Source organism: Rhipicephalus microplus, unplaced genomic scaffold, assembly GCF_043290135.1.
Source record: "Rhipicephalus microplus isolate Deutch F79 unplaced genomic scaffold, USDA_Rmic scaffold_206, whole genome shotgun sequence".
NCBI lineage: Eukaryota > Metazoa > Arthropoda > Arachnida > Ixodida > Ixodidae > Rhipicephalus > Rhipicephalus microplus.
In genome coordinates, this window is record NW_027464777.1 from 187,501 (window position 1) to 202,500 (window position 15,000).

The 15,000-nt window shown below is 62.9% G+C and overlaps 1 non-coding gene across 1 annotated transcript; it reads right to left on the reverse strand.

Moving 5' to 3' along the window:
- Positions 1–1,072: 1,072 nt before the first annotated feature.
- LOC142792185 (small subunit ribosomal RNA) lies at positions 1,073–2,887 on the reverse strand. Its single transcript, XR_012890728.1, has one exon. It is a non-coding gene; the product is annotated as a small subunit ribosomal RNA (ribosomal RNA).
- Between the last annotated feature and the right edge of the window lie 12,113 nt (positions 2,888–15,000).

Sequence of the window (15,000 nt, forward strand, 5' to 3'; positions counted from 1 at the left end):
GAAGTCGGTGCCAAGGACCACTTTCGGCGCCGGAGCCGCGTACGAGCCTACTCGAGGCGGAAGAACGAAGCCAGCAAGGGCCTGGCCGCAAGTGCGTTCAATTGTCGGGACGTCCAAGTCCCTCGTTCTTCCGTGCTTCCTCTTTCGGCAAGTCGTTGCGGCATCTTCCCAAAGCGCGCAGACCCGCTAATCGCGACGAGCGCGACGTGGCCGTGCCGCCTTTCCCTCGGCAGCAAGCAAAACGCCTGGCAACGTCGACGCTCCCCTAACCGCGATCTCGCACCGTGTTTCGTGTGGCGAATTCAAAAGCCGGCCGGCGCTGCTGCAACCATTACGGTCGGTACGCATACGCCGCGGAGGGCGGGACGGTCATCGGAGCGTGCGGTTCCTCCATCGAGTACTGCGCACCTCGGCCGTCGCATCGCCGTGCCATGACCGGCCGCGCGTCAACGCGAACCGGTGCCAGCGAGATCCCTCGCCTGCAAGAACCGACCGGCAGCCTCCGTCACCCGAGGACGCGGAGGCGCTTGCCGCGGACGGCGGGACGGTATGCACTGGTGCACAGCGGACCCGTCACATCGCCAGTTCCTTGACCGACCGCCGACGCTTGTGCCGTTCCTCTCGTACTTGGCAGTCGCCGCGCGATTGTCGGGTCTCGTTCTTGCACGCTCGAACGGTCGGGAGGGCACTCGGCTGGCGTTTCGGGAACGCGCAGCCTCGCCTTCTACCGACGTAACCACGACTCGCCGTTCGCGCTCCGCCGCTCCTGTTTACAGTACTAGGCGGTCCCGCAGCGGTCGGGTCGCGCATTTCGAGCGCTTCGAGCCACGGTGCAGTGGCGGGTCGAAAGCCGACCTATGAGTGCGTTGCGCCGTTTGTACCCGCGTCCGCCACCTGGCCGACCGTCCAAGGTCGCGGTGTTGGCGTCCGCTGGGCGCAACAATTTGTCACGGGGTGCCGCTCCACATTCAGGCAGCCCCGTGGGGAAAAGCCGACCCCGCGTCCAAACGGGGTCAGCGGCAGAAAGTGTCGGGCGCAGACGCAGCTGAGGCGCTCACCCTTCACAATCCGTTAATGATCCTTCCGCAGGTTCACCTACGGAAACCTTGTTACGACTTTTACTTCCTCTAAATGATCAAGTTTGGTCATCTTTCCAACAGACCGGCGCAACCGAAAGGCCGCGCCGGACATCGGTCCGAAGACCTCACTAAATCATTCAATCGGTAGTAGCGACGGGCGGTGTGTACAAAGGGCAGGGACGTAATCAACGCGAGCTTATGACTCGCGCTTACTGGGAATTCCTCGTTCAAGGGGAACAATTGCAAGCCCCTATCCCAATCACGAAAGAAGTTCCACGGGTTACCCAGTCTTTTCAGACAGGGATAAAGACACGCTGCTTCCTTCAGTGTAGCGCGCGTGCGGCCCCGGACATCTAAGGGCATCACAGACCTGTTATTGCTCTGTTTCGTGCGGCTAGGAGCCGCTTGTCCCTCTAAGAAGGTTGTAAGGTGCTGGGAACCCCGCACCTATTTAATAGGCTAGAGTCTCGTTCGTTATCGGAATTAACCAGACAAATCGCTCCACCAACTAAGAACGGCCATGCACCACCATCCACCGAATCAAGAAAGAGCTCTCAATCTGTCAATCCTCCCAGTGTCCGGGCCGGGTAAGTTTTCCCGTGTTGAGTCAAATTAAGCCGCAGGCTCCACTCCTGGTGGTGCCCTTCCGTCAATTCCTTTAAGTTTCAGCTTTGCAACCATACTTCCCCCGGAACCCAAATACTTTGGTTTCCCGGAAGCTGCCCGCCGAGTCATTTGAGTAACTCAGGCGGATCGCTGGTTGGCATCGTTTATGGTCAGAACTAGGGCGGTATCTGATCGCCTTCGAACCTCTGACTTTCGTTCTTGATCAATGAAAACATTCTTGGCAAATGCTTTCGCAGTAGTTCGTCTTGCGACGGTCCAAGAATTTCACCTCTAGCGCCGCAATACGAATGCCCCCGTCCGTCCCTCTTAATCATTACCTCGTATTCCAAAAACCAACAGAACAGAAACGAGGTCTTGTTCTATTATTCCATGCAAGTTTATTCAGGCGACTCGCCTGCGTTGAGCACTCTAATTTTTTCAAAGTAAAAGCACCGGCCATCTCGAGGCACACAATGAAGTGCACCAAGAAAGAACCGGCATGATGTTCAGTCCGAGCCGTCGCATCGGGTAGATGCACTACTCGTCTGGAACTGAGATCCAACTACGAGCTTTTTAACCGCAGCAGCTTTAGTATACGCTATTGGAGCTGGAATTACCGCGGCTGCTGGCACCAGACTTGCCCTCCAATTGATCCTCGTTAAAGGATTTAGAGTGTACTCATTTCAATTACGGGGCCTCAAAAGAGTCCCGTATTGTTATTTTTCGTCACTACCTCCCCGTGCCGGGAGTGGGTAATTTGCGCGCCTGCTGCCTTCCTTGGATGTGGTAGCCGTTTCTCAGGCTCCCTCTCCGGAATCGAACCCTGATTCTCCGTTACCCGTAACAACCATGGTAAGCAAGTAACCTACCATCGAAAGTTGATAAGGCAGACACTTGAAAGAAACGTCGCCGGCTCGTGGCCATGCGATCAGCACAAAGTTATCCAGAGTCACCACACAATACGGGCCGAAACCCGATCGATCTTGGTCTAATAAAAGCACCCGTTACCCAAAGGGCTCCAGGCTCACTGCATGTATTAGCTCTAGAATTGCCACAGTTATCCAAGTAGGAAGAAACGATCTAAGGAACCATAACTGATTTAATGAGCCATTCGCGGTTTCGCCTTATTTCGGCATGTACTTAGACATGCATGGCTTAATCTTTGAGACAAGCATATGATTACTGGCAGGATCAACCAGGTAATCGTTCGACTGCGCGTCCGTCCTCGCCTTCGGCGGGCCGGACGCAGTCTGTGTGCGGCGGAGGCCACCTTCAGGCGCCCCAACACGCTTATTTTGCACTCCGAGATGACGGCGTTCGAGCTCGCTACGGCACAACCTTCCCGAAAGACGAGTGGGAGCCGTGCGGCAAGAAGCACGTTCATGCTCGCTCTTTTTCGTTGCATCGACTCGGTCGCGCCGTGCGGGTTGCCCAAGCCCGCTGCACTGTCGGTGGACCGGCCGGAACTAGCAACGGAGCCGAGACTGCAAAGCCGCCAGACGACGGGTCACGCCCGCGTCTTCGGCGCTTTCGCATCTGAATCGCCCGAGGACGACACGGAACACACCTCGATATCGTGGTAAAACGGCACCGTCCGACAACCAGCCCCTAACGCATCAAGCGGATGAGGCTGCAGACGACTGCCGTGGATTCCCCTGGAGCAGACCCGAGGACACGCTTGACGAGGCCGAAGCCCGCCGCATATCAGACACCCGGTCGCTTTCGCGTACGCCGCTCACGAGAACCCCCACATAATAGCAGCGATAAGTACCCAGACCTCCTTGGGCACTAATACGAGCGTACTCGAGAAAATTTCACCGCGGGTGTGCCCCGAAACGTGTGGCACGTTGAGCGTGCCACAAGTCTACGTCGCTCTCAAACCCGCCGAGGTCGTAGAATTTGCGACCCTACTCACGAAATTCCCACCGAGGATACGGCCGCAAACGTACCGCACCTTGGGTAGGCCACGAGTTTGTGCAACACTACGCTGACGGCACAGCACCGAGGTCGTGCGCGCACGCACGGGAAAATTCCGCCGCGGTTTCTGCCGAAAACGTGAGGCACCACGACTCTCCGCAAGTTCGCGTCGACTGCGAAAGACCGAAGTCGTGAACGACGTGTCCGCTACTCGCCGCCGACACGCTGGACACCAAACGTACAACGACTCGACGGCGTCGTAGAGGCCCACGACGCGGTTTTCCTTAACGACGTCTCGGCGTGGCACCGACAGGTTAGAACGGCCGACCAACGTTCCCTGTCCGCCGTTCGGCTCAGTCGAAGGGCTCGGCGACTTCGGCAACGCTGCGAAGCCGCACGGTGACGCACGCCATGTCCCCATTTTTTTTTTTTTTTCTTTCTGCGTCTGCCGGGGTGCCCCTATAATAGCAGCGATAAGCACCCAGACCGCCGTGGGTCGCTCGCCCCGGCTGACGTGGTTTTTCGTACTCCTGCGGCGGTCGCCGTCAAGCACGTCCAAATACGCTACTTTCGTGGGCGCATTCACGCTCTTTCGCTTCGCCGGAGTGCCAGCACTCACTCTGCCAAAAACGGCGAACATCCGAGCGGCGGTTCCCACTTTTGCGTCGGCGTCGCAAACCCCGCCCCGGCAGACGAGGTTTGCCGTACTCGTGCGACGGTGGCCGGCGGGCACGTCGAAAGACGCCGATATCGTGCGCGAATTGGCGCACCTTGGCTTCACCGGAGTGCCGCCACTGACTCCTCCAAAAACGGCGAAGATCCGAGCGGCGCTTCCCACTTTCGCATCGGCGTCCCGAACTCCGCCCCGGCTGACGCGGTTTACCGTACTCGTGCGACGGTCGCCGGCGAGCACGTGGAAAGACGCCGATATCGTGCCCGAATCGGCTCCGTTCGGCTTCGCCGGAGTGCCAGCACTGGCTCGGCGAAAGACGACGAACATCCGAGCGACGGTTCTCACTATTGCGTACGCGTCGCAAACCCCGCCCCGGCAGACGCACTTTGCCGTACTCGTGCGACGGTCGCCGGCGAGCACGTAGAAAGACGCCGATATCGTGCCGGAATCGGCCCCGTTTGGCTTCGCCGGAGTGCCAGCACTCACTCGGCCACAAACGGCGAACATCCGAGCGGCGGTTCCCACTTAGCCGTCGGCGTCCCGAACTCCGCCCCGGCAGACGCGGTTGCCGAGCTCGTGCGACTAGCGACCGCGAAGCCGTCTCGCGACGCCGCTTTCGTGCGCGGCTCCCACTGCGACCTGGGTCACCCGAGGTCGACGAGCAAGAAAGAATGTCGAAAAAAAATTTTTTTTTTTTTTGCGTCTGCCGGGGTGCCCCTATAATAGCAGCGATAAGCACCCAGACCGCCATGGGTCGCTCGCCCCGGCTGACGTGGTTTTTCGTTTTCCTGCGGTGGTCGTCGTCAAGCACGTCCAAACACGCCACTTTCGTGGGCGCATTCGCGCTCTTTCGCTTCGCCGGAGTGCCAGCACTCACTCTGCCAAAAACGGCGAACATCCTAGTGGCGGTTCCCACTTTTGCGTCGGCGTCGCCAACCCCGCCCCGGCATACGCGGTTTGCCGTACTCGTGCGGCGGTGGCCGGCGGGCACGTCGAAAGACACCGATATCGTGCGCGAGTCGATGCTTCTTGGTCTCGCAGGAGGGCCGCCACTCACTCCTGCAAAAACGGCGAAGATCCGAGCGGCGCTTCCCACTTTTTCGTCGGCATCGCAAACCTCGCCCCGGCAGACGCGCTTTGCCGTACTCGTGCGACGGTCGCCGGCGAGCACGTCGAAATACGCCGATATCGTGCCCGAATCGGCCCCGTTTCGCTTCGCCGGAGTGCCAGCACTCACTCGGCCAAAAACGGCGAACATCCGAGCAGCGGTACCCACTTAGCCGTCGGCATCCCGAACTCCGCGCCGGCTGACGCGGTTGCCGAGCTCGTGCGACTAGCGACCGCGAACGCGTCTCGCGACGCCGCTTTCGTGCGCGGCTCCCATTGCGACCTGGGTTACCCGAGCTCGACCAGCAAAAAAGAAGGTCGAAAAAAAATTTTTTTTTTCTGCGTCTGCCGGGGTGCCCCTATAATAGCAGCGATAAGCACCCAGACCGCCGTGGGTCGCTCGCCCCGGCTGACGTGATTTTTCGTACTCCTGCAGCGGTCGCCGTCAAGCACGTCCAAATACGCCACTTTCGTGGGCGCTTTCGCGCTCTTTCGCGTCGCCGGTGTGCCAGCACTCACTCTGCCAAAAACGGCGAACATCCTAGTGGCGGTTCCCACTTTTGCGTCGGCGTCGCCAACCCCGCCCCGGCATACGCGGTTTGCCGTACTCGTGCGGCGGTGGCCGGCGGGCACGTCGAAAGACACCGATATCGTGCGCGAGTCGATGCTTCTTGGTCTCGCAGGAGGGCCGCCACTCACTCCTGCAAAAACGGCGAAGATCCGAGCGGCGCTTCCCACTTTTTCGTCGGCATCGCAAACCTCGCCCCGGCAGACGCGCTTTGCCGTACTCGTGCGACGGTCGCCGGCGAGCACGTCGAAATACGCCGATATCGTGCCCGAATCGGCCCCGTTTCGCTTCGCCGGAGTGCCAGCACTCACTCGGCCAAAAACGGCGAACATCCGAGCAGCGGTACCCACTTAGCCGTCGGCATCCCGAACTCCGCGCCGGCTGACGCGGTTGCCGAGCTCGTGCGACTAGCGACCGCGAACGCGTCTCGCGACGCCGCTTTCGTGCGCGGCTCCCATTGCGACCTGGGTTACCCGAGCTCGACCAGCAAAAAAGAAGGTCGAAAAAAAATTTTTTTTTTCTGCGTCTGCCGGGGTGCCCCTATAATAGCAGCGATAAGCACCCAGACCGCCGTGGGTCGCTCGCCCCGGCTGACGTGGTTTTTCGTACTCCTGCAGCGGTCGCCGTCAAGCACGTCCAAATACGCCACTTTCGTGGGCGCTTTCGCGCTCTTTCGCGTCGCCGGTGTGCCAGCACTCACTCTGCCAAAAACGGCCAACATCCGAGCGGCGGTTCCCACTTTTGCGTCGGCGTCGTAAACCCCGCCCCGGCAGACGCGGTTTGCCCTACTCGTTCGACGGTCGCCGGCGAGCGCGTCGAAAGACGCCGATATCGTGCGCTAATTGGCGCTCCTTGGCTTCTCCGGAGTGCCGCCACTCACTCCTCCAAAAACGGCGAAGATCCGAGCGGCGTTCTCCACTTTCGCATCGGCGTCCCGAACTCCGCCCGGGCTGACGCGGTTTACCGTACTCGTGCGACGGTCGCCGCCGGGCACGTCGAAAGACGCCGATATCGTGCCGTAATCGGCCCCGTTTGGCTTCGCCCGAGTGCCAGCACTCACTCGGCCAAAAACGGCGAACATCCGAGCAGCGTTTCCCACTTTCGCATCGGCGTCCCGAAGCCCGCCCCGGCAGACGCGGTTTGCCCTACTCGAGCGACGGTCGCCGGCGATCACGTCGAAAGGCGCCGAATTCGTGCACGAATCGATGCTTCTTGGTCTCGCAGGAGGGCCGCCACTCACTCCTGCAAAAACGGCGAAGATCCGAGTTGCGCTTCCCACTTTTTCGTCGGCGTCCCGAACTACGCCCCGGCTGACGCGGTTTACCGTACTCGTGCGACGGTCGCCGGCGGGCACTTCAAAATACGCCGATTTCGTGGGCGCATTCACGCTGTTTCGCTTCCCCGGAGTGCCAACACTCACTCTGCCGAAAGCGGCGATCATCCGAGCGGCGGTTCCCACTTTTGCGTCGGCTTCGCAAACGGCGCCCCGGCAGACGCGCTCGTGCGACGTACTCGTGCGACGGTCGCCGGCGAGCACGTCGAAAGACGCCGATATCGTGCTCGAATCGACCCCGTTTCGCTTCGCCGGAGTGCTGCCAGTCACGGCGCAGAAAACGGCGAACAAGTGTTTTTTTTTTTTTTTTCCTAGAATTTGTGTTATAGAAGGCACATTTGATATCGGACGATAATTTTCAACTTTATCACGCGCACCGATTTTCGTGTAGAGGTTTGCAAGTTTATGGGAATTTCTCCACTTGGAATAATGCGATTTAGTAGTACTACGAGAACTTCATGGATGTACTCAAGGGTACGGGGCAAGTCAGTTACGTCAACACCTGCAGATTTTTTACACTTCAAACTGAAAATTGTTGGTTGTGAGTCCTCGTGTGATATTAAAGGCCGATTCGCTAACACATAGAACAAAGAAAGAAAGGAAGAAAAAACGCCCGCGCTCGCTCAAGAAACCTGGGTTCGCAACAAGTGGCAACAACAAGCAACCGAGCGAGTGCGCCAAAACCCGTGGCGGCCGAACAAACGCGAAGTCCCAACCGCGTCAGCCGGGGCGGCACGGGACAGGAAAAATCACTTCAGCCGGGGCGGCGGGGCACCGAATAAACCTCGTCACCTCGTCGCAGGATAAAAGAGGAAACAAAAAGTCTAAACAGCGTCTGCTGGAGCGAATGCGTAATAAAACAACAACAACAACAAAAAAAAAACACCCGCGCTCAAGAAGTCTGCAATCCTCACAAAAGGCGACTGTGACCGAGCAGCGTCAGCCGGGGCCGTGCGGAAACGGAAAAACCGCGACTACCGGGGCGTCGAGGCACCGAAAAATCCACTTCAGCCGCGGCGAAAAAAAAAAACAAAAAGAAAGACGGAGGGGGGGGGGGGAACCACGTCTGCCGGGGCGAAGGAAAAAAAAAAACGCGTCTGCCGGGGCGAGCCCGGGTGCGGCACCACCGGGAAAACTGTGGCAAACAGACATGGCGATCGAGTGAGTGGGCCGCCAGCCAGGCTCAGCCAAAAAGTGCAAAGTCCGAACTGCGTCAGCCGGGGCGGCAAAAACCGCGTCAGCCGGGGCGGCGCAAAAAACCGCGTCTGCCGGGGCGGCACGAAACCGCGTCAGCCGGGGCGGGGCGAAAACTGCGTCAGCCGGGGCGAAAAGAAAAAAAAAAACGCGTCTGCCGGGGCAAGCCCGGGTGCGGCACCACCGGGAAAACTGTGGCAAACAGACATGGCGATCGAGTGAGTGGGCCGCCAGCCAGGCACAGCCGAAAAGTGCAAAGTCCGAACCGTGTCAGCCGGGGCGACGCAAAAACCGCGTCAGCCGGGGCGGCGCGAAAACCGCGTCAGCCGGGGCGGCACGAAACCGCGTCAGCCGGGGCGGCGCGAAAACTGCGTCAGCCGGGGCGGCGCGAAAACCTCGTCAGCCGGGGCGAGCGAAAAGGGGGGGGGGGGAACCACGTCTGCCGGGGCGAAAGAAAAAAAAAACGCGTCTGCCGGGGCGAGCCCGGGTGCGGCACCACCGGGAAGACTGTGGCAAACAGACATGGCGATCGAGTGAGTGGGCCGCCAGCCAGGCTCAGCCCAAAAAGTGCCAAGTCCGAACTGCGTCAGCCGGGGCGGCAAAAACCGCGTCAGCCGGGGCGGCGCGAAAACCGCGTCTGCCGGGGCGGCGCGAAAACTGCGTCAGCCGGGGCGAGCCCGGGTGCGGCACCACCGGGAAAACTGTGGCTAACAGACATGGCGATCGAGTGAGTGGGCCACCAGCCAGGCTCAGCCAAAAAGTGCCAAGTCCGAACTGCGTCAGCCGGGGCGGCAAAAACCGCGTCAGCCGGGGCGGCGCAAAAAAACCGCGTCTGCCGGGGCGGCACGAAACCGCGTCAGCCGGGGCGGCGCGAAAACTGCGTCAGCCGGGGCGAAAGAAAAAAAAAAACGCGTCTGCCGGGGCGAGCCCGGGTGCGGCACCACCGGGAAAACTGTGGCAAACAGACATGGCGATCGAGTGAGTGGGCCGCCAGCCAGGCACAGCCGAAAAGTGCTAAGTCCGAACTGCGTCTGCCGGGGCGGCACGAAACCGCGTCAGCCGGGGCGGCGCGAAAACCGCGTCTGCCGGGGCGGCACGAAACCGCGTCAGCCGGGGCGGCGCGAAAACTGCGTCAGCCGGGGCGAGCCCGGGTGCGGCACCACCGGGAAAACTGTGGCAAACAGACATGGCGATCGAGTGAGTGGGCCGCCAGCCAGGCACAGCCGAAAAGTGCTAAGTCCGAACTGCGTCTGCCGGGGCGGCACGAAACCGCGTCAGCCGGGGCGGCGCGAAAACCGCGTCTGCCGGGGCGGCACGAAACCGCGTCAGCCGGGGCGGCGCGAAAACTGCGTCAGCCGGGGCGAGCCCGGGTGCGGCACCACCGGGAAAACTGTGGCAAACAGACATGGCGATCGAGTGAGTGGGCCGCCAGCCAGGCACAGCCGAAAAGTGCAAAGTCCGAACCGTGTCAGCCGGGGCGACGCAAAAACCGCGTCAGCCGGGGCGGCGCGAAAACCGCGTCAGCCGGGGCGGCACGAAACCGCGTCAGCCGGGGCGGCGCGAAAACTGCGTCAGCCGGGGCGGCGCGAAAACCTCGTCAGCCGGGGCGAGCGAAAAGGGGGGGGGGGGAACCACGTCTGCCGGGGCGAAAGAAAAAAAAAACGCGTCTGCCGGGGCGAGCCCGGGTGCGGCACCACCGGGAAGACTGTGGCAAACAGACATGGCGATCGAGTGAGTGGGCCGCCAGCCAGGCTCAGCCCAAAAAGTGCCAAGTCCGAACTGCGTCAGCCGGGGCGGCAAAAACCGCGTCAGCCGGGGCGGCGCGAAAACCGCGTCTGCCGGGGCGGCGCGAAAACTGCGTCAGCCGGGGCGAGCCCGGGTGCGGCACCACCGGGAAAACTGTGGCTAACAGACATGGCGATCGAGTGAGTGGGCCACCAGCCAGGCTCAGCCAAAAAGTGCCAAGTCCGAACTGCGTCAGCCGGGGCGGCAAAAACCGCGTCAGCCGGGGCGGCGCAAAAAAACCGCGTCTGCCGGGGCGGCACGAAACCGCGTCAGCCGGGGCGGCGCGAAAACTGCGTCAGCCGGGGCGAAAGAAAAAAAAAAACGCGTCTGCCGGGGCGAGCCCGGGTGCGGCACCACCGGGAAAACTGTGGCAAACAGACATGGCGATCGAGTGAGTGGGCCGCCAGCCAGGCACAGCCGAAAAGTGCTAAGTCCGAACTGCGTCTGCCGGGGCGGCACGAAACCGCGTCAGCCGGGGCGGCGCGAAAACCGCGTCTGCCGGGGCGGCACGAAACCGCGTCAGCCGGGGCGGCGCGAAAACTGCGTCAGCCGGGGCGAGCCCGGGTGCGGCACCACCGGGAAAACTGTGGCAAACAGACATGGCGATCGAGTGAGTGGGCCGCCAGCCAGGCACAGCCGAAAAGTGCTAAGTCCGAACTGCGTCTGCCGGGGCGGCACGAAACCGCGTCAGCCGGGGCGGCGCGAAAACCGCGTCTGCCGGGGCGGCACGAAACCGCGTCAGCCGGGGCGGCGCGAAAACTGCGTCAGCCGGGGCGAGCCCGGGTGCGGCACCACCGGGAAAACTGTGGCAAACAGACATGGCGATCGAGTGAGTGGGCCGCCAGCCAGGCACAGCCGAAAAGTGCTAAGTCCGAACTGCGTCAGCCGGGGCGGCAAAAACCGCGTCAGCCGGGGCGGCGCAAAAAACCGCGTCTGCCGGGGCGGCACGAAACCGCGTCAGCCGGGGCGGCGCGAAAACTGCGTCAGCCGGGGCGAAAGAAAAAAAAAACGCGTCTGCCGGGGCGAGCCCGGGTGCGGCACCACCGGGAAAACTGTGGCAAACAGACATGGCGATCGAGTGAGTGGGCCGCCAGCCAGGCACAGCCGAAAAGTGCTAAGTCCGAACTGCGTCTGCCGGGGCGGCACGAAACCGCGTCAGCCGGGGCGGCGCGAAAACCGCGTCTGCCGGGGCGGCACGAAACCGCGTCAGCCGGGGCGGCGCGAAAACTGCGTCAGCCGGGGCGAGCCCGGGTGCGGCACCACCGGGAAAACTGTGGCAAACAGACATGGCGATTGAGTGAGTGGGCCGCCAGCCAGGCACAGCCGAAAAGTGCTAAGTCCGAACTGCGTCTGCCGGGGCGGCACGAAACCGCGTCAGCCGGGGCGGCGCGAAAACCGCGTCTGCCGGGGCGGCACGAAACCGCGTCAGCCGGGGCGGCGCGAAAACTGCGTCAGCCGGGGCGAGCCCGGGTGCGGCACCACCGGGAAAACTGTGGCAAACAGACATGGCGATCGAGTGAGTGGGCCGCCAGCCAGGCACAGCCGAAAAGTGCTAAGTCCGAACTGCGTCTGCCGGGGCGGCACGAAACCGCGTCAGCCGGGGCGGCGCGAAAACCGCGTCTGCCGGGGCGGCACGAAACCGCGTCAGCCGGGGCGGCGCGAAAACTGCGTCAGCCGGGGCGAGCCCGGGTGCGGCACCACCGGGAAAACTGTGGCAAACAGACATGGCGATCGAGTGAGTGGGCCGCCAGCCAGGCACAGCCGAAAAGTGCAAAGTCCGAACCGTGTCAGCCGGGGCGACGCAAAAACCGCGTCAGCCGGGGCGGCGCGAAAACCGCGTCTGCCGGGGCGGCACGAAACCGCGTCAGCCGGGGCGGCGCGAAAACTGCGTCAGCCGGGGCGAGCCCGGGTGCGGCACCACCGGGAAAACTGTGGCAAACAGACATGGCGATCGAGTGAGTGGGCCGCCAGCCAGGCACAGCCGAAAAGTGCTAAGTCCGAACTGCGTCAGCCGGGGCGGCAAAAACCGCGTCAGCCGGGGCGGCGCAAAAACCGCGTCTGCCGGGGCGAAATAAAAAAAAAAAACAAAGAAAAAAGCCCGCGCTTAATCAAAAGAAAACAAAGAAAAAAGCTTGCGCTTAATCAAAAGAAAACAAACAAAAAAAGTTCGCGCTTAAGCCTGGCGGTGGAACCACCGGGGCAAACAGACATGGCGATCGAGTGAGTGGGCCGCCAGCCAGGCACAGCCGAAAAGTGCTAAGTCCGAACTGCGTCTGCCGGGGCGGCACGAAACCGCGTCAGCCGGGGCGGCGCGAAAACCGCGTCTGCCGGGGCGGCACGAAACCGCGTCAGCCGGGGCGGCGCGAAAACTGCGTCAGCCGGGGCGAGCCCGGGTGCGGCACCACCGGGAAAACTGTGGCAAACAGACATGGCGATCGAGTGAGTGGGCCGCCAGCCAGGCACAGCCGAAAAGTGCAAAGTCCGAACCGTGTCAGCCGGGGCGACGCAAAAACCGCGTCAGCCGGGGCGGCGCGAAAACCGCGTCAGCCGGGGCGGCACGAAACCGCGTCAGCCGGGGCGGCGCGAAAACTGCGTCAGCCGGGGCGGCGCGAAAACCTCGTCAGCCGGGGCGAGCGAAAAGGGGGGGGGGGGAACCACGTCTGCCGGGGCGAAAGAAAAAAAAAACGCGTCTGCCGGGGCGAGCCCGGGTGCGGCACCACCGGGAAGACTGTGGCAAACAGACATGGCGATCGAGTGAGTGGGCCGCCAGCCAGGCTCAGCCCAAAAAGTGCCAAGTCCGAACTGCGTCAGCCGGGGCGGCAAAAACCGCGTCAGCCGGGGCGGCGCGAAAACCGCGTCTGCCGGGGCGGCGCGAAAACTGCGTCAGCCGGGGCGAGCCCGGGTGCGGCACCACCGGGAAAACTGTGGCTAACAGACATGGCGATCGAGTGAGTGGGCCACCAGCCAGGCTCAGCCAAAAAGTGCCAAGTCCGAACTGCGTCAGCCGGGGCGGCAAAAACCGCGTCAGCCGGGGCGGCGCAAAAAAACCGCGTCTGCCGGGGCGGCACGAAACCGCGTCAGCCGGGGCGGCGCGAAAACTGCGTCAGCCGGGGCGAAAGAAAAAAAAAACGCGTCTGCCGGGGCGAGCCCGGGTGCGGCACCACCGGGAAAACTGTGGCAAACAGACATGGCGATCGAGTGAGTGGGCCGCCAGCCAGGCACAGCCGAAAAGTGCTAAGTCCGAACTGCGTCTGCCGGGGCGGCACGAAACCGCGTCAGCCGGGGCGGCGCGAAAACCGCGTCTGCCGGGGCGGCACGAAACCGCGTCAGCCGGGGCGGCGCGAAAACTGCGTCAGCCGGGGCGAGCCCGGGTGCGGCACCACCGGGAAAACTGTGGCAAACAGACATGGCGATCGAGTGAGTGGGCCGCCAGCCAGGCACAGCCGAAAAGTGCTAAGTCCGAACTGCGTCTGCCGGGGCGGCACGAAACCGCGTCAGCCGGGGCGGCGCGAAAACCGCGTCTGCCGGGGCGGCACGAAACCGCGTCAGCCGGGGCGGCGCGAAAACTGCGTCAGCCGGGGCGAGCCCGGGTGCGGCACCACCGGGAAAACTGTGGCAAACAGACATGGCGATCGAGTGAGTGGGCCGCCAGCCAGGCACAGCCGAAAAGTGCTAAGTCCGAACTGCGTCAGCCGGGGCGGCAAAAACCGCGTCAGCCGGGGCGGCGCAAAAAACCGCGTCTGCCGGGGCGGCACGAAACCGCGTCAGCCGGGGCGGCGCGAAAACTGCGTCAGCCGGGGCGAAAGAAAAAAAAAACGCGTCTGCCGGGGCGAGCCCGGGTGCGGCACCACCGGGAAAACTGTGGCAAACAGACATGGCGATCGAGTGAGTGGGCCGCCAGCCAGGCACAGCCGAAAAGTGCTAAGTCCGAACTGCGTCTGCCGGGGCGGCACGAAACCGCGTCAGCCGGGGCGGCGCGAAAACCGCGTCTGCCGGGGCGGCACGAAACCGCGTCAGCCGGGGCGGCGCGAAAACTGCGTCAGCCGGGGCGAGCCCGGGTGCGGCACCACCGGGAAAACTGTGGCAAACAGACATGGCGATTGAGTGAGTGGGCCGCCAGCCAGGCACAGCCGAAAAGTGCTAAGTCCGAACTGCGTCTGCCGGGGCGGCACGAAACCGCGTCAGCCGGGGCGGCGCGAAAACCGCGTCTGCCGGGGCGGCACGAAACCGCGTCAGCCGGGGCGGCGCGAAAACTGCGTCAGCCGGGGCGAGCCCGGGTGCGGCACCACCGGGAAAACTGTGGCAAACAGACATGGCGATCGAGTGAGTGGGCCGCCAGCCAGGCACAGCCGAAAAGTGCTAAGTCCGAACTGCGTCTGCCGGGGCGGCACGAAACCGCGTCAGCCGGGGCGGCGCGAAAACCGCGTCTGCCGGGGCGGCACGAAACCGCGTCAGCCGGGGCGGCGCGAAAACTGCGTCAGCCGGGGCGAGCCCGGGTGCGGCACCACCGGGAAAACTGTGGCAAACAGACATGGCGATCGAGTGAGTGGGCCGCCAGCCAGGCACAGCCGAAAAGTGCAAAGTCCGAACCGTGTCAGCCGGGGCGACGCAAAAACCGCGTCAGCCGGGGCGGCGCGAAAACCGCGTCTGCCGGGGCGGCACGAAACCGCGTCAGCCGGGGCGGCGCGAAAACTGCGTCAGCCGGGGCGAGCCCGGGTGCGGCACCACCGGGAAAACT